Source organism: Lithobates pipiens, unplaced genomic scaffold (genome assembly GCF_037356315.1).
Source record: "Lithobates pipiens isolate NorthernLeopardFrog02 unplaced genomic scaffold, aLitPip1_a1.2 Scaffold_1, whole genome shotgun sequence".
Taxonomy (NCBI): domain Eukaryota; kingdom Metazoa; phylum Chordata; class Amphibia; order Anura; family Ranidae; genus Lithobates; species Lithobates pipiens.
The window spans coordinates 117,142,987-117,162,203 of NW_027507685.1; the positions used below are offsets into that span (position 1 = coordinate 117,142,987).

Sequence of the window (19,217 nt, forward strand, 5' to 3'; positions counted from 1 at the left end):
AGAGAGAGAGAGAGAGAGGTCCCTACTGGGGGAGAGAGAAAGAGAGAGAGCGCTAGCTCCGTACTAGAGGAGAGGGAGTGCTACCTTCGTACTAGAGGAGAGAGGGAGAGAGAGTGCTAGTTCCGCACTAGCGGAGAGAGGGAGAGAGTGCTAGCTCCACACTAGCGGAGAGATGGAGAGAGTGCCAGCTCCGCACTAGCGGAGAGAGAGGGAGAGAGCGCCAGCTCCGCACTAGCGGAGAGAGAGGGAGAGAGCGCCAGCTCCGCACTAGCGGAGAGAGAGGGAGAGAGCGCCAGCTCCGCACTAGCGGAGAGAGAGGGAGAGAGCGCCAGCTCCGCACTAGCGGAGAGAGAGGGAGAGAGTGCCAGCTCCGCACTAGAGGAGAGAGGGAAAGAGTGTTAGCTCCGCACTAGCGGAGAGAGGGAGAGAGTGCCAGCTCGGCACTAGCTGAGAGAGGGAGAGAGTGCCAGCTCGGCACTAGCGGAGAGAGTGCCAGCTCGGCACTAGTGGAGAGAGGGAGAGAGTGCCAACTCCGCGCTAGCGGAGAGAGGGAGAGAGTGCCAACTCCGCGCTAGCGGAGAGAGGGAGAGAGTGCCAACTCCGCACTAGCGGAGAGAGGGAGAGAGTGCCAGCTCCGCACTAGCGGAGAGAGGGAGAGAGTGCCAGCTCCGCACTAGAGGAGAGAGGGAGAGAGTGCCAGCTCCGCACTAGCGGAGAGAGGGAGAGAGAGTGCTAGCTCCGCACTAGCGGAGAGAGGGAGAGAGAGTGCTAGCTCCGCACTAGCGGAGAGAGGGAGAGAGAGTGCTAGCTCCGCACTAGCGGAGAGAGGGAGAGAGAGTGCTAGCTCCGCACTAGCGGAGAGAGGGAGAGAGAGTGCTAGCTTCGCACTAGCGGAGAGAGGGAGAGAGAGTGCTAGCTCCGCACTAGCGGAGAGAGGGAGAGAGAGTGCTAGCTCCGCACTAGCGGAGAGAGAGAGTGCTAGCTCCGCACTAGCAGAGAGAGGGAGAGAGTGCCAGCTCCGCACTAGCGGAGAGAGGGAGAGAGTGCCAGCTCCGCACTAGCGGAGAGAGGGAGAGAGTGCCAGCTCCGCACTAGCGGAGAGAGGAAGAGAGTGCCAGCTCCGCACTAGCGGAGAGAGGGAGAGAGTGCCAGCTCCGCACTAGCGGAGAGAGGAAGAGAGTGCCAGCTCCGCACTAGCGGAGAGAGGAAGAGAGTGCCAGCTCCGCACTAGCAGAGAGAGGGAGAGAGTGCCAGCTCCGCACTAGCCGGAGAGAGTGCCAGCTCCGCACTAGCGGAGAGAGGGAGAGAGTGCTAGCTCCGCACTAGCGGAGAGAGGGAGAGAGTGCTAGCTCCGCACTAGAGGAGAGAGGGAGAGAGTGCTAGCTCCGCACTAGAGGAGAGAGGGAGAGAGTGCTAGCTCCGCACTAGAGGAGAGAGTGCTAGCTCCGCACTAGAGGAGAGAGTGCTAGCTCCGCACTAGAGGAGAGAGTGCTAGCTCCGCACTAGAGGAGAGAGTGCTAGCTCCGCACTAGAGAGAGGGAGAGAGTGCTAGCTCCATACTAGAGGAGAGAGGGAAAGAGTGTTAGTTCTGCACTAGAGGAGAGAGGGAAAGAGACTCCGTACTAGAGGAGAGAGGGAGAGAGAGTGCTAGCTCCGCACTAGCGGAGAGAGGGAGAGAGTGCTAGCTCCGCACTAGCGGAGAGAGGGAGAGAGTGCCAGCTCCGCACTAGCGGAGAGAGGGAGAGAGTGCCAGCTCCGCACTAGCGGAGAGAGGGAGAGAGTGCCAGCTCCGCACTAGCGGAGAGAGGGAGAGAGTGCCAGCTCCGCACTAGCGGAGAGAGGGAGAGAGTGCCAGCTCCGCACTAGCGGAGAGAGGAAGAGAGTGCCAGCTCCGCACTAGCGGAGAGAGGGAGAGAGTGCCAGCTCCGCACTAGCGGAGAGAGGAAGAGAGTGCCAGCTCCGCACTAGCGGAGAGAGGAAGAGAGTGCCTGCTCCGCACTAGCAGAGAGAGGGAGAGAGTGCCAGCTCCGCACTAGCCGGAGAGAGTGCCAGCTCCGCACTAGCGGAGAGAGGGAGAGAGTGCTAGCTCCGCACTAGCGGAGAGAGGGAGAGAGTGCTAGCTCCGCACTAGAGGAGAGAGGGAGAGAGTGCTAGCTCCGCACTAGAGGAGAGAGTGCTAGCTCCGCACTAGAGGAGAGAGTGCTAGCTCCGCACTAGAGGAGAGAGTGCTAGCTCCGCACTAGAGAGAGGGAGAGAGTGCTAGCTCCATACTAGAGGAGAGAGGGAAAGAGTGTTAGTTCTGCACTAGAGGAGAGAGGGAAAGAGACTCCGTACTAGAGGAGAGAGGGAGAGAGAGTGCTAGCTCCGCACTAGAGGAGAGAGGGAGAGAAAGTGCTAGCTTTGCACTAGAGGAGAGAGGGAGAGAGAGTGCTAGCTTCGCACTAGAGGAGAGAGGGAGAGAGTGCTAGCTCCGTACTAGGAGGAGAGAGGAAGATAGTGCTAGCTCGGCACTAGAGGAGAGAGGGAGAGAGTGCTAGCTCGGCACTAGAGGAGAGAGGGAGAGAGTGCTAGCTCGGCACTAGAGGAGAGAGGGAGAGAGTGCTAGCTCGGCACTAGAGGAGAGAGGGAGAGAGTGCTAGCTCGGCACTAGAGGAGAGAGGGAGAGTGCTAACTCGGCACTAGAGGAGAGAGGGAGAGAGTGCTAGCTCGGCACTAGAGGAGAGAGGGAGAGAGTGCTAGCTCGGCACTAGAGGAGAGAGGGAGAGAGTGCTAGCTCGGCACTACAGGAGAGAGGGAGAGAGTGCTAGCTCCGTACTAGAGGAGAGAGGGAGAGTGCTCCCTAGCAGAGGAGATCTATGAAGAGCTCCCTCCGGGATGAGAGGACATAAAAGGAGAAGGATTACACTCAATGCTACGAACGTTCTGAACGTCACCTCCCCCTCTGCACAGCTCCCCCTCCCTTCTAATTGGATTGATTTTATTATGTACTATAAACTGTGATAGTGAGCGGGGGGGGGGGGGGGGGGCGGGGTTTCCCTGTGTGTGGAGATGATGGGGGTAGTGGTGAGGAGGGGGGCTCCCTGTGTGTGGGGAAGGGGGTAGTAGTGAGGAGGGGGGCTCCCTGTGTGTGGAGATGGGGGTAGTGGTGAGGAGGGGGGCTCCCTGTGTGTGGGGAAGGGGGTAGTGGTGAGGAGGGGGGCTCCCTGTGTGGAGATGATGGGGGTAGTAGTGAGGAGGGGGGGCTCCCTGTGTGTGGAGATGGGGGTAGTGGTGAGGAGGGGGGCTCCCTGTGTGTGGGGAAGGGGGTAGTGGTGAGGAGGGGGGCTCCCTGTGTGGAGATGATGGGGGTAGTAGTGAGGAGGGGGGCTCCCTGTGTGTGGAGATGGGGGTAGTGGTGAGGAGGGGGGCTCCCTGTGTGGAGATGATGGGGGTAGTAGTGAGGAGGGGGGTCTCCCTGTGTGTGGAGATGACGGGGGTAGTGGTGGGGGTAGTAGTACACGGTAGGCGACAATGATGATGGGGGTAGTAGTACGCGGTAGGTGATGATGATGGGGGTACTAGTACGCGGTAGGTGATGATGATGGGGGTAGTAGTACGCGGTAGGTGATGATGATGGGGGTAGTAGTACGCGGTAGGTGATAATGATGGGGGTAGTAGTACGCGGTAGGTGATGATGATGGGGGTAGTAGTATGCGGTAGATGGTGATGATGGGGGTAGTAGTACGCGGTAGATGGTGATGATGGGGGTAGTAGTACGCGGTAGATGGTGATGATGGGGGTAGTAGTACTAGGTAGATGTGATGATGGGGGTAGTAGTACTAGGTAGATGGTGATGATGGGGGTAGTAGTACGCGATAGATGGTGATGATGGGGTGGTAGTACACGGTAGGTGATGATGGGGGTAGTAGTACGCGGGAGGTGATGATGGGGGTAGTAGTATACGGTAGATGGTGATGATGGGGGTAGTAGTATACGGTAGATGTGATGATGGGGGTAGTAGTACTAGGTAGATGGTGATGATGGGGGTAGTAGTACTAGGTAGATGGTGATGATGGGGGTAGTAGTACTAGGTAGATGGTGATGATGGGGGTAGTAGTACGCGGTAGATGGTGATGATGGGGTGGTAGTACACGGTAGGTGATGATGGGGGTAGTAGTATGCGGGAGGTGATGATGGGGGTAGTAGTATACGGTAGGTGGGGATGATGGGGGTAGTAGTATACGGTAGATTGTGATGATGGGGGTAGTAGTACGCAGTAGGTGCACTCTCGCTGTACAGAAGCCGCTCTCAGCTCTCTGCAGGATCAGTTCCGATAACGGTGATTATTTTGGCGGTCTCCCAGCGGGGGAGGGGACAATTACTGATAATAACTATTATTGTGGCGGGGCAGGGGAGGATTAGCCGTGTTTGGCGTGAAGCAGATTATCTACTATAAATATGTTATTAGAAGTCACAGATCTCCGGAGAGAAGAACCTCCAGACATCACAGAGCCCCCCGATGTCAGGGACCCCAATATGGGAGGAGGGGGTGGGGGAGCCTCTCAGTGCTGTGTATCTCCTGCAGATACAAAATGACAGAAGAGACCACCATGGGGGGGGGGGGGGGGGGGGGGGGGATTTATTAACACCGGAATCTGGGGCAGCCAATCAGATTCTGACTTCAGCTTTTTCAATGAAGCTTTGAGAATAAATCCTGGAAGCCGGTTGGCTCCCTCTGGTGTTAGTAAATCCCCCAATGGGGGTCTCGTCTCTCAATCATTGGTGGGGGGTGGGCACCTCCTCCTCGCTGTACTGACACCCCGTCCTGCGTTCCACGGATGATGATGAAATATAAGGTGGCAGACGCAGAGAAGATGTGAGTGAAATCTGGGCGACGCCCCCCACACCCTAATCCCATTTATAGGAGTCAGGCGGGGGTGGGGAGCCGCCCTCAGGGTGTGGTGATGTCATACAGACAAGAGCTGCACCATTCTGAGAAAAATGACAGCGAATAAAGATGGCGGGTCTCGCGGCGTAACGTCGCCCTTCACTTTACTCTTTTGCTTTTTTATTCATTGAAGTGTAATTTTTTTCCAAAAAATTGCATTTGAAAGACCGCCAAGCAAAAACCGCGTGACATAAAAAACTGCAACACCATTTTATTCTCTGGGGTCTCTGCTACCAGAATATATAGAATGTTTGGGGGTTCCGAGTAATATGCTACCAAAAAATATTGATTTTAACTTGAAACCAACAAATGTCAGGAAAAGGTTTAGTGTTTAAGGGGTTAAACTTCCCTCATTTACACACAGAAGTTCATTCCATTGACAAATTGTTACAATGTTTATATTTAAGTTCCACTGATAGAATGTTGTGATTCGCGGAAGACGGACGGATTTCCTCTTCCTGTCTTTTGAGGGCTTCAGAAGAGCCGAGAGAATTCTTTGTATAGAAGGAATCGGGAAACACTTCAGTCAAAGATCAGCGATAATGATTCTTGCCGATTAATTGTGCAGCTCCACCTGGTAATGAGGCTGCTCCCATAACGTCCGGGTAATGAGGCCGCTCCCACAACATCCGGGTAATGAGGCCGTTCCCACAACGTCCAGGTAATGAGACCGCTCCCACGATGTCCGGGTAATGAGGCCGTTCCCACAACGTCCGGGTAATGAGGCCGTTCCCACAACGTCCGGGTAATGAGGCCGTTCCCACAACGTCCGGGTAATGAGGCCGTTCCCACAACGTCCGGGTAATGAGGCCGTTCCCACAACGTCCGGGTAATGAGGCCGTTCCCACAACGTCCGGGTAATGAGGCCGTTCCCACAACGTCCGGGCAATGAGGCCGTTCCCACAACGTCCGGGCAATGAGGCCGCTCCCACAACGTCCGGGCAATGAGGCCGCTCCCACAACGTCCGGGTAATGAGACCGCTCCCACAAGTCCGGGTAATGAGGCCGCTCCCACAAGTCCGGGTAATGAGGCCGCTCCCACAACGTCCGGGTAATGAGGCCGCTCCCACAACGTCCGGGTAATGAGGCCGCTCCCACAACGTCCGGGTAATGAGGCCGCTCCCACAACGTCCGGGTAATGAGGCCGCTCCCACAACGTCCGGGTAATGAGACCGCTCCCACAACGTCCGGGTAATGAGGCCGCTCCCACAACGTCCGGGTAATGAGGCCGCTCCCACAACGTCCGGGTAATGAGGCCGCTCCCACAACGTCCGGGTAATGAGGCCGCTCCCACAACGTCCGGGTAATGAGGCCGCTCCCACAACGTCCGGGTAATGAGGCCGCTCCCACAACGTCCGGGTAATGAGGCCGCTCCCACAACGTCCGGGTAATGAGGCCGCTCCCACAACGTCCGGGTAATGAGACCGCTCCCACAACGTCCGGGTAATGAGACCGCTCCCACAAAGTCCGGGTAATGAGGCCGCTCCCACAACGTCCGGGTAATGAGGCCGCTCCCACAACGTCCGGGTAATGAGGCCGCTCCCACAACGTCCGGGTAATGAGACCGCTCCCACAACGTCCGGGTAATGAGACCGCTCTCACAACGTCCGGGTAATGAGACCGCTCTCACAACGTCCGGGTAATGAGACCGCTCTCACAACGTCCAGGTAATGAGACCGCTCCCACAACGTCCAGGTAATGAGACCGCTCCCACGATGTCCGGGTAATGAGGCCGCTCCCACAATGTCTGGGTAATGGAAAGATTTCCAGAAGGCTTCCTTTTCCCAGGAGAAATTCTGATTGGTGCTCCAGGATATATATATATATATATATATATATATACACACACACACACACACACACACACACCCTTACACTAATACTCTGATGAAGTCCCTTTTGATCTGTGTTTTTGGGGAGGGCACATCCTGACTTGGCAATATTTGCCCCAAAAACCCTCCAGATCTGTCGGATGGTGAGGACATCTCCTGTGCACAGCCCTCTTCACCCCATGGATCTTCGATGGGATTGAGGTCTGGGCTCTGGCTGGGAATCCTCTTCGGGTGAATTGGTTCCTTCAGTGATTTGGATGGAGGATCTGGCTCGTTGTCATCCTGGAAGATGAAGTTCCTCTTCATGTTCAGCTTTCTAGGAGAAGCCAGGAGGTTTGGTGCCAATACTGACCGTGATTTGGAACATAATTCCCTCCACCTGGACTAAGACCCCTCCTCCAGTTGCAGATCACGATGCTGCCACCACCATGCTTCACGGTGGGTATGGAGTTCTTCTGGTGATGTTGTCTATCTTATGGAATTATGACCACAAAGGTCAGCCTTGGTTTCCTCAGACCAGAACCCCCAAACATTATTTTAGTAGGGACCCAGCGAATAAAATAGTGGCTGCTACAATATTTTATGTCACGCGGTATTTGTGCAGCGATCTTTCAAATGCAATTAAAAAAAAAATACTTTAATAAATAAAAAAACTAACCAGTAAAGTTATCCTATTATTTTTAATGTGAGATTTTATGTCATTAGAATTGAGATCTTTTTATTGTAAACAAAAAAATTGGGATTCTCATTTTGGCCAGAATTGTTCTGCTCTATTACCCGGACATTGTGGGAGTGGCTTCTATTACCCGGACATTGTGGGAGTGGCTTCTGTACCCGGACATTGTGGGAGTGGCTTCTGTACCCGGACATTGTGGGAGCGGCTTCTATTACCCGGACATTGTGGGAGCGGCTTCTATTACCCGGACATTGTGGGAGCAGCTTCTATACCCTGGACATTGTGGGAGCAGCTTCTATTACCTGGACATTGTGGGAGCGGCTTCTGTACCCCGGACATTGTGGGAGCGGCTCCTGTACCCCGGACATTGTGGGAGCGGCTTCTGTACCCCGGACATTGCGGGATCGGCTTCTGTACCCTGGACATTGCGGGAGCGGCTTCTGTACCCCGGACATTGCGGGAGCGGCTTCTGTACCCCGGACATTGCGGGAGCGGCTCCTGTACCCCGGACATTGCGGGAGCGGCTCCTGTACCCCAGACATTGCGGGAGCGGCTCCTGTACCCCAGACATTGCAGGAGCGGCTCCTGTACCCCAGACATTGCGGGAGCGGCTCCTGTACCCCGGACATTGCGGGAGCGGCTCCTGTACCCCAGACATTGTGGGAGCGGCTCCTGTACCCCAGACATTGTGGGAGCGGCTCCTGTACCCCAGACATTGCGGGAGCGGCTCCTGTACCCCAGACATTGCGGGAGCGGCTCCTGTACCCCGGACATTGTGGGAGCGGCTCCTGTACCCCAGACATTGTGGGAGCGGCTCCTGTACCCCAGACATTGTGGGAGCGGCTCCTGTACCCCAGACATTGTGGGAGCGGCTCCTGTACCCCGGACATTGTGGGAGCAGCTCCTGTACCCCAGACATTGTGGGAGCGGCTCCTGTACCCCAGACATTGTGGGAGCGGCTCCTGTACCCCGGACATTGTGGGAGTGGCTCCTTTACACCGGACATTGCGGGAGTGACTCTTGTACCCCAGACATTGTGGGAATCGGAATTCTGGAAAATTTGTCTCCTGGGTGACCATTGGCTGATTTGTGATATGGGGGCATGTCTGATACATACCATCGGAGGGGAGGGGGTGATGATTGGAGAACAGGCTGAGTTCCTGGCACAGCTAAAGAACTGACCATGCTGTGTTCTCATGCTCAGTGTGGTCAGTTTATAACAGGAAAGCCGAGGAACTGGCAGGATCACCAGAGAGTTCCCACTCATAGCAGTACATGGGGGGGGGGAGTAAACCCTCCCCCCCTCCTCAGACTCTGAGCCACCATTGGCTCCTCCTATGGTCAGTGTAATGGTGGGGGTTGTGGGTGTGTCTATGGATACATGTGGCTTCCTATTGGGTGGCACTCAATAGGTGGAGAGTAATATGAAATTTAGATGAAGAGTGACACCTCTCCCCCAACACAGAGACTCCAACCCCATTCCCCCCCTCCCCCAACACAGAGAGATTCCCACCCTCCCCTCCCCCTCTAATTCTGATCACAGAGGATTTCATAGAGAAAATATCTGGTGATTGGAATTAATATCACCGCAATCCGAGAGATCAATAGAGGGAGGAGGACCCCCCACCGAGAAAGAGAGACACTTCCCTCCCCCCACCACAGGGACAGACCCCCCCCCCCGAGAGAGGAGAGAGACTCTCCTCCCCCTCTCTTCCGGTCCGGGTGACACCTTCACAATCAGACGATCTCTCACCTTTCCGAGTCTCTCATCTCAGATCCGGAGCGATCAGCAAATCTCGCGAGATCCGAGCAGTCACGTGACCTCCACCCCGATCACCATGACAACCTGAGGCCAAGACCGCCCCGCCCCCCAGATATCCTCCACCTATAGCGAAGATTAACCCAGCCCCCTGTACAGCTCAGCATGGCTCCGCCCCCTTCCTTACTCTTCCTGTATGATGACGCCACCTGGCGGCCGATTTCTATCACTACATCAATTTCCTGTAATCAAGCTTTATATATCCCGACCTGCAAACACTGCGACCCTCCCCCCACCACCAACCCCCTCCTCTGACACTCACCCTACATCCCCTCCTCCCAAACTCACCCTACACCTCCTACACCCCCCTCCCCCCACACCCTACATCCCGACCCTCTGCCCCCACACCTCCTCCATCCTACACCCCCTACCCATCCCCCTACCAGGGCTGGTGCAAGGATTTTTGCCACCCTAGGCAAATCCTAATTTTGCCACCCCCCTTGGCTCCACCCCATTTGCCCCGCCCATGTATACCCCACATTTTTAATGAAACGCCCATCAAATGCAGCTTCACCAGCTCCCATCAATGTTTGCGTCCATTCATTCGGGAGTCGGGACCCAAACACAGCCCTCCCCCGCCACTGCACCTCTGACACTGTGTGTGATCGGAGTCATGGCTGCCTAAAGAGAAGAGAGTAGGAACAGCAGTGGCCAGGCGCCCTAGGCAGCTGCCTAGTTTGCGTAGTGCTAGCACCGGCCCTGTCCCCTACACCCCATCCCCTTCATCCTACCTAGGGTTGCCACCTTTTCTTCAAGCCAAACCCGAACATTTTCACAGCGCATGGCAATTTTTTTTTTGTAGTACACGCTATAGGATTGTAAAATACCTTGGGTTACCCAAAAAGAGTAGTAATGAAGTGTGCTACAGTGAACAGTTGCTATAGCCAAATTGCACTAAAAGTGGGGGGCATGATTATATAAAACAAAAGCATTTAGTGTACCCATAAAATATGATTCGATTAATAAAAGAAATGTCAGTGAAAATAGCCTACCTTGAAACTGGACACTGTCAGCCAGTAGGGCAGGCAGTAGAGCAGTAAATGGTGTCAGTAGGGCAGAGGACGGTGTCACCTGGTGAGAACTGTATATATGGATGCTGTCTGGGGAGTGGAGAACCGTATATATGGGGGGACTGTATATATGGATTGTGTATGGTAGGGGGAGGGGGTGTGTGTAAATGGTGTCAGTAGGGCAGAGGACGGTGTCACCCGGTGAGAACTGTATATATGGATGCTGTCTGGGGAGTGGAGAACAGTATATATGGGGGGGACTGTATATATGGATAGTGTATGGTGGGGGGAGGGGTGTGTGTAAATGGTGTCAGTAGGGCAGAGGACGGTGTCACCTGGTGAGAACTGTATATATGCATGCTGTCTGGGGAGTGGAGAACAGTATAGAAGGGGGGACTGTATATATGGATAGTGTATGGTGGGGGGAGGGGGTGTATGTAAATTGTGTCAGTAGGGCAGTGGACAGTGTCAGTAAAGCAGTGGACGGTGTCAGTAGGGCAGTGGACGGTATATATGGATGCTGTCTGGGGAGTGGAGAACAGTATATATGGGGGGACTGTATATATGGATAGTGTATGGAGGGGGTGTATGTATAGTGTATGGTGGGGGGAGAGGGGTGTATGTAAATGGTGTCAGTAGGGCAGGGGACGGTGTCACCCGGTGAGAACTGTATATATGGGGGGACTGTATATATGGATAGTGTATGTATAGTGTATGGTGGGGGGGAGGGGTGGGTGTAAATGGTGTCAGTAGGGCAGTGGACGGTGTCAGCTGGTGAGAACTGTATATATGGATGCTGTCTGGGGAGTGGAGAACAGTATATATAGGGGGACTGTATATATGGATAGTGTATGGGGGGGGGGGGGTGTATGTATAGTGTATGGTGGGGGAAGGGGGTGTATGGTGGGAGGAGGGGGTGTGTGTAAATGGTGTCAGTAGGGCAGAGGACGGTGTCACCTGGTGACAACTGTATATATGGATGCTGTCTGGGGAGTGGAGAACATTATATATGGGGGACTGTATATATGGATAGTGTATGGAGGGGGGTGTATGTATAGTGTATGGTGGGGGGAGGGGGGTTATGGTGGGGGGAGGGGGTGTGTGTAAATGGTGTCAGTAGGGCAGAGGACGGTGTCACCCGGTGAGAACTGTATATATGGATGCTGTCTGGGGAGTGGAGAACAGTATAGATGGGGGGACTGTATATATGGATAGTGTATGGTGGGGGGAGGGGGGTGTATGTAAATTGTGTCAGTAGGGCAGCGGACAGTGTCAGTAGGGCAGTAAATGGTGTCAGTAAAGCAGTGGACGGTGTCAGTAGGGCAGTGGACGGTGTCAGTAGGGCAGTGGACGGTATATATGGATGCTGTCTGGGGAGTGGAGAACAGTATATATGGGGGGACTGTATATATGGATAGTGTATGGAGGGGGTGTATGTATAGTGTATGGTGGGGGGAGAGGGGTGTATGTAAATGGTGTCAGTAGGGCAGGGGACGGTGTCACCCGGTGAGAACTGTATATATGGGGGGACTGTATATATGGATAGTGTATGTATAGTGTATGGTGGGGGGAGGGGTGGGTGTAAATGGTGTCAGTAGGGCAGTGGACGGTGTCAGCTGGTAAGAACTGTATATATGGATGCTGTCTGGGGAGTGGAGAACAGTATATATAGGGGGGCTGTATATATGGATAGTGTATGGGGGGTGTGTGTAAATGGTGTCAGTAGGGCAGAGGACGGTGTCACCTGGTGACAACTGTATATATGGATGCTGTCTGGGGAGTGGAGAACATTATATATGGGGGGACTGTATATATGGATAGTGTATGGAGGGGGGTGTATGTATAGTGTATGGTGGGGGGAGGGGGGTGTATGGTGGGGGGAGGGTTGTGTGTAAATTGTGTCAGTAGCGCAGTGGACGGTGACAGTAGAGCAGTGGACGGTGTCAATAGAGCAGACAGTAGACAATGTCAGTAGAGCAGTGGACGGTGTCAGTAGGGCAGTGGACGGTGTCAGTAGGGCAGTGGACGGTGTCAGTAGGGCAGTGGACGGTGTCACCTGTTGAGAACTGTATATATGGATGCTGTATGGGGAGTGGAGAACAGTATATATGGGGGGACTGTATAGATGGATAGTGTATGGTGGGGGGGGGGGGGGGGGGAGGGGTGTGTGTAAATGGTGTCAGTAGGGCAGCGGGCGGTGTCAGTAGGGCAGCGGGCGGTGTCAGTAGGGCAGCGGGCGGTGTCAGTAGGGCAGTAAATGGTGTCAGTAGGGCAGAGGACGGTGTCACCCGGTGAGAACTGTATATATGGATGCTGTCTGGGGAGTGAAGAACAGTATATATGGGGGGACTGTATATATGGATAGTGTATGGAGGGGGGTGTATGTATAGTGTATGGTGGGGGGGAGGGGTGTGTGTAAATGGTGTCAGTAGAGCAGTAAACGGTGGCAGTAGAGCAGTGGACGGAGTCAACAGAGCAGTAAATGGTGTCAGTAGGGCAGGCAGTAGACAGTGTCAGTAGGGTAGGCAGTAGACAGTGTCAGTAAATGGTGCCAGTAGGGCAGAGGACGGTGTCACCTGGTAAGAACTGTATATATGGATGCTGTCTGGGGAGTGGAGTACAGTATATATGGGGGGACTGTATATATGGATAGTGTATGGAGGGGGGTGTATGTATAGTGTATGGTGGGGGGAGGGGTGTGTGTAAATGGTGTCAGTAGAGCAGTGGACGGTGTCAGTAGGGCAGTGGATGGTGTCAGTAGGGCAGAGGGGTGTGTGTATAGTGTATGGTGGGGGATGGCGGTGTATGTATAGTGTATGGTGGGGGAGGTGTGTATGTATAGTGTGTGGTGGGGGGAGGGGGGGTGTGTGGTGGGGGGAGGGGGGTGTATGGTGGGGGAGGGGGGGTGAGAGTACTTTGAAAACCTGACAATGGAAAAAAAGAAAAACTTACCTTACAAGCTTGTCTGCAGTCCCAGTGCGATCTCTGCACATTCCAGAGCAGCAGGGAAGGGGGAGGCTCTGCCCACCTCCTCCTTGTCCCTTCTGCAGCCAGCCAGAGGATTGGAGGAGAGCACCATGGAGGCTCCGCCCACCTCCTTGTCCCTTCTGCAGCCAACCAGAGGATTGGAGGAGAGCACCATGGAGGCTCCGCCTCTGTGTCCCGACTCCCGTCCTGTACTCAGAGTCTCAGACAGCTAAACAGGAGCAGAAATTAATAAGCACTACGCCGCTGCGGACCCCGAAATTGAGGAGACACGGCAGCGCAGGAAGGGAGCCACTGACGGGTCTGAAATGAATAATGTGCCCGGGTCTCAGGTGGTCAGAGACCCGGCACATTTTTCAAAACCCGTACTGTCCGGGTGAATCCCGGACAGGTGGCAACCCTAATCCTACCCCCCTCTCCCCCCTATTTGGAGAACATCTCCTGATCGCACAACAATCAGAAGGGAGGAGTCTGCAGACGATCGGTCAGTGGATGTTCGGATCGTTCTCTCCACACACACAAGTCGGATGTATTCAGGGTGTGAATTGTTCGTGGGATGTGATCTCATGTCTGATTGTACAATCACAGGCAATCGAAATCGAGGAACGGGCAGAAGTGATCGTTATAAACTCGGAATGGAGAATTAACATCCATGGTGACGATCGATGGAATCTTCTATAACCCTTTCATGACTAAGCCTATTTTTGGTATTTGGTGTTTACAAGTTAAAATCCATATTTTTTGATAGAAAATTACTTGGAACCCCCAAAACATTATATTATAATATATATATATATATATATTTTTTTTTTTAGCAGAGACTCTAGAGAATAAAACGGCGATTGTTGCAATATTTTATGTCACACGGTATTTGCGCAGCGGTGTTTTAGACGCAACTTTTTGGGAGAAGGGACACTTTCATGAATAAAAAAAAAAAAAAAAAAAAAAAAAAAAAAAAAAAACGATTTCTATCACTACATCAAATTTCCTCCAATCGAGCTTTATATATCCCGACCTGCAAACACTGCGATCCTCCCCCACCACTGACCCCTCCTTTGACACTCCCCCTACACGCCCTCCCCCCACACCCCCCTCCTCTGACACTCCCCCTACACCCTCTCCTCCCACACTCCCCCTACATCCTACACCCCCCATCCCGACCCTCTCCCCCCACACATCCCCCCTCCTCCGACACTCCCCCTACACCTCCTCCCCCTACACCTCCTCCCCCTACCAGGGTTGGTGCAAGGATTTTTGCCACCCTAGGCAAATCCTAATTTGCCGCCACCCCCCCCCCCCCCTTGGCTCCACCTCATTTGCCCCACCCATGTATACCCCCCATTTTTAATGAAACGCCCATCAATTCAGCTTCACCAGCGCCCATCAATGTTTGAATGCGTCCATTCATTCGGGAGTCGGGACCCAGACACAGCCCTCCCCCGCCACTGCGCCTCTGACACTGTGTGACCGGAGCCGCGGCTGCCTAAAGATGCTGAGAGAAGAGAGTAGGAACACCAGTGGCTAGGCAGCTGCCTAGTTTGCGTAGTGCTAGCACCGGTCCTGCCCCCTACACCCCCTCCCCTTCATCCTACCCCCCCTCCCCCCAATTTGGAGAACGTCTCCTGATCACACAACAATCAGAAGGGAGGAGTCTGCAGACGATCGGTCAGTGGATGTTCGGATCGTTCTCTCCACACACAGAAGTCGGATGTATTCAGGGTGTGAAGTGTTCGTGGGATGTGATCTCATGTCTGATTGTACAATCACAGGCAATCGAAATCGAGGAACGGGCAGAAGTGATCATTAAAAACTCGGAATGGAGAATTAACATCCATGGTGACGATCGCCGGAATCTTCTATAACCCTTTCATGACTAAGCCTATTTTTGGTATTTGGTGTTTACAAGTTAAAATTCATATATTTTTTGATAGAAAATTACTTGGAACCCCCAAAACATTATATATATTTATTAGCAGAGACTCTAGAGAATAAAACGGTGATTGTTGCAATATTTTATGTCACACGGTATTTGCGCAGTGGTGTTTTAGACACAACTTTTTGGGAAAAAGGGACACTTTCATGAATTAAAAAGAAAAAACGAAACAGTAAAATTAGCCCAAGTTTTTTGCATAATGTGAAAGATGATGTTACGCCGAGTAAATAGATACCAAACATGTCACACTTTATAATTGCACACACTCGTGGATTGACGACAAACTACAGTACCTAAAAATCTCAATAGGCGACGCTTTAATTTTTTTTCCGGTTACCAAGTTAGAGTTACAGAGGAGCTCTAGTGCTAGAATTATTGCTCTCGCTCTGACGATTGCGGCGATACCTCACACGTGTGATTTGAACACTTGCTTTGCGAGCTCACGGGGATGGCGGGCGCTTTAAAAAAAAAAAAAAATTTATTGCCGTCACAAGGAATGTAAACATCCCTTGTGACAGTAATAGGTGGTGACAGGTCCTCTTTATGGAGGGATCGGGGGTCTAAAAGACCCCCCACCCCTCCTTTACACTTCAATGTATTCAGATCGCCGAAAACGGCGATTCTGAATACCGGATATTTTTTTTAAACCGCGCCATTGGCAGCCGAGTAAACGGGAAGTGACGTCATGATGTCGCTTCTGTGTTTACTATTAGGAGACTGGAATGAAGCCGCTTAGGGCTTCATTCCAGTCCCTGCCCAGCCGCCGGAGGAATCATATGTGCGATCGGTGCTCACGATTGAACGGAAGCACCGGTAAGAGCGGCGGGAGGGGGGCGTCCCCTCCCGCTCCTCCGGCATAACAGCCGAGCGTTTTTAGCCGCATCGGTTGTTATGCCTGGAAAGCCAAATCGCCCGCTCATTAAAACGGTACTGCAGGTGCCGGCATCATCCCGGTATAACCCCCGGAAGCTGAGTACGCACATCTGCGTACGTTCGGCGGCAAGCGGATAATAGTGAAGCTCCATGTAGTTATAGCAATACGATCGGAAAATCATCGATCGGCAAACGTCTAGAGAAGGCGCCGGAGGGGAACAAACGTCCTCTTCATACCATCATAACGATCGTGTGCCAGACAAGATCCCGGCACACGGCCCGCGTACCATCGATCGTCCAACAATCTCACTGCGTGTGCGAGGATTGGATGTGCCGCAGACAATGACCAGAATATAAAGGGAGAATCTCCCATCCCCGCAGGTGAATGTGACATGTTCGTCGTCTTTCCACTTTTTATATTTTACCAAAAAAATTGGAACAACTTGATTGGTTGTTTTTTCATTCATGAAAATATCCCAAAAAATGATTTTAAAGATTGCTGTGCAAATCCCACGTGGCAGGAAACATCGCAGTGACCACCGCTATTTTATTCTTCGGGGTCTCTGCTACAAAAATATACAAAATGTTTAGAGGATACAAATATATCTTCCAAAAATAAATCGATTTGTAAACAAAAAGTTCCAAAAAAAAATAAATAAATAAAAAAAAAAAAAAAAAAAGAAAAGAAAATCAGATCTCTTAGTGCAGTGGTCCCCAACCTTTTTGGCACCGGGGACCGGCGTAGTTGAAGAAAATTGTGCCAAGGCCCAGGGGGGTGTATGCGGCTTTTCGCGGGCGATGGCTGGCGTTGGCGCTTCAATCATCCCGGCACCATCATTGATATGATGTTAGGATGATTGAAGCGCATTATTTCTCATATTACATTGTAATATATAATTAAATAGTTCAACTCACCATAACGCAGAATGTGCCAGAGTGTCACTTGCCACGTCACCTGTCACCGGATGCAGATTGTCCCTTTCCATGTCGCCTGCCTTCAGATGCAGCTTGTCACTTGCCACCAGAAGCATTTTGTCCCTTGCCATGTCACCTGCCACCAGATGCAATTTGTCCCTTGCCACGTCACCTACCACCAGATGCGGATTGTCACTTGCCATGTCGCCTGCCTTCATATGCAGCTTGTCTCTTGCCACATCACCTGCCACCAGATTTGGATTATCACTTGCCACGTCCCCTGCCATCAGATGCAGCTTGTCATTTGCCATGTCCCCTGCCATCAGATGCAGCTTGTCGTCTGCCACCATGGTTGTCACTGCAGTGGTGGCAGCACAGGTGTGCACATTAGTTCAGAGGCAAGCCTGGACTAGTGGGTAGTAAGGAAGAACAGCGGTAATGGGAGGGGGTGAGATGATCGATGACAGTGTATCAGTGTTCTGCCGCGCTGTGTCAGCAGAGGAGCAGTAAAGTGGGTGGGCAGTGAGAGATTATCTCATCTCTCTGTTCCCCGCCTCACCTCCAGCATTATAGCATCCCCGCTGTGAGCGTGGAAGAGCGGCAATGCAGGGCGGGCGGTTGGAGATGATCTCATCTCTCTGCTCGCTCACCTCCGTATAACGGCCCCGCTGTGAGCAGGGAACAGCGATGACGCGGGCGAGCGGTGAGAGATGATGTCATCTCTCTGCCTGCTCCGCCGCCGCTCATCAGAGACAGTGCAGCCTTCGTGGCCCGGCTGCAAGCAGGCCACGGCCCGGCAGTGGGCCGCAGCCCAGGGGTTGATGACCCCTGTCTTAGTGTATGACGGCGCCCCCCTGGTGAAGGATTCGTATCATTACACAGCCCACACTGTATGACGGCACCCCTCTGGTGAAGGATTCGTATCATTACACACCCCACACTGTATGATGGCGTCCCCTGGTGGAGGATTCGTATCATTACACACCCCACACTGTATGATGGCGTCCCCTGGTGGAGGATTCGTATCATTACACACCCCACACTGTATGATGGCGTCCCCTGGTGGAGGATTTGTATCATTACACCTCTACACTATTATGGCGCCCCCTGGTGGAGGAATCTTATTACACCCCCCACCCCTGGTGGAGGATTTCTATCGTTGCACCCGCACACTGTATGACGACGCCCCCTGGTGGAAGATGACATCACGCCCATACATGCTCACAGAGGTCACATTGTTGCACCTCAAAGTAATGCCGTAAATGTGGGCTGAGCTGCACATACACAAAACCCCGACAGGAGACCCATCTGTGTTTTTTTTTTAGGTTTAAAGTGTCTGTAAACCCAATTCATGAAATCTGAGCTGGGCACATCTACCAGCAGTGTTTACTTATCTCTCTTCAAAGCCCCATGTCCAGAGTCTTTCCCCCCCCCTCCATTCTTCTGATATCAGCATTATAACTCCTGACAAGTTCTTCCAAAACAAACATAAAATTAGACTGAAATCTGTGAGGTTTCTATAAATAGATTGGCAGAAAGCTTGTCTATTCACAGAACAGCTATGCAAGTCTCTGCCTAGGGGCGCCTTTCCTCCAAGCAGCTGTCTCACATTGTATGACAAGAACCCCCCTCCCCCCGCTCAGGAACAGATTTCTCCTAACACAATGTGCACTTTCTAAAGGATACATAAAGGTGAAGACAGCAGATACAGCGGTACAATTTATGTAGATTTTGTTTCCTCTCTGTGTATCATCCAAGGCCGTCCACATGGAGGGATTACATCCACTTTAGACTCCGCCCATTTCTACAGACAGAACCACACCCAGCAGATCCAACCAATCATCACCCCTGACCCTCTGGAGATTCACTCATCTCAGGGGGAGGGCACCCTCCAGTGTTATACGGCTATGATTATTGGGGGGATGGGAGCGCACCGTCCATCATTACACACAGACAATTGTTATATTTCTAACACATATAAAGAAGAAAACTTCCAGAAGAGATTTATACAGTTATTTCAGATTTATTACATTGGCCCCTCCCTGATGAGGTCATAGCGGGGAGACAAGGCTGGTCTATGTACAGCTCATGTAAAGCACAGCGTGGTCAGTCTGGGTCCCTCTACTTCTGCCGCCATTCCTTCGGTGTCACTCTACCGACCGGAGACAGGTTCCAGCAAATCCCTGTGGAGGTGATCACCTGAAACCAAACAAACAAAGAGACCATCAGCCTTCAGCCCCCAGATCA

At 52.7% G+C, this 19,217-nt stretch overlaps 2 protein-coding genes across 2 annotated transcripts in view; one reads left to right on the forward strand and one right to left on the reverse strand.

Annotated features, from left to right (window-relative positions):
• Positions 1–9,296, reverse strand: part of ATP7A (ATPase copper transporting alpha) — a 67,077-nt gene extending 57,781 nt beyond the window's left edge. Inside the window, 1 exon segment of the mRNA XM_077474716.1 lies at positions 9,189–9,296. The gene's annotated coding sequence lies outside the window, so the exon portion shown is untranslated.
• A 9,692-nt stretch (positions 9,297–18,988) lies between these two features.
• MAGT1 (magnesium transporter 1) overlaps positions 18,989–19,217 on the forward strand; it is a gene marked incomplete in the record, with an annotated part of 22,289 nt that continues 22,060 nt past the window's right edge. The window contains 1 exon segment of the mRNA XM_077474730.1: positions 18,989–19,169.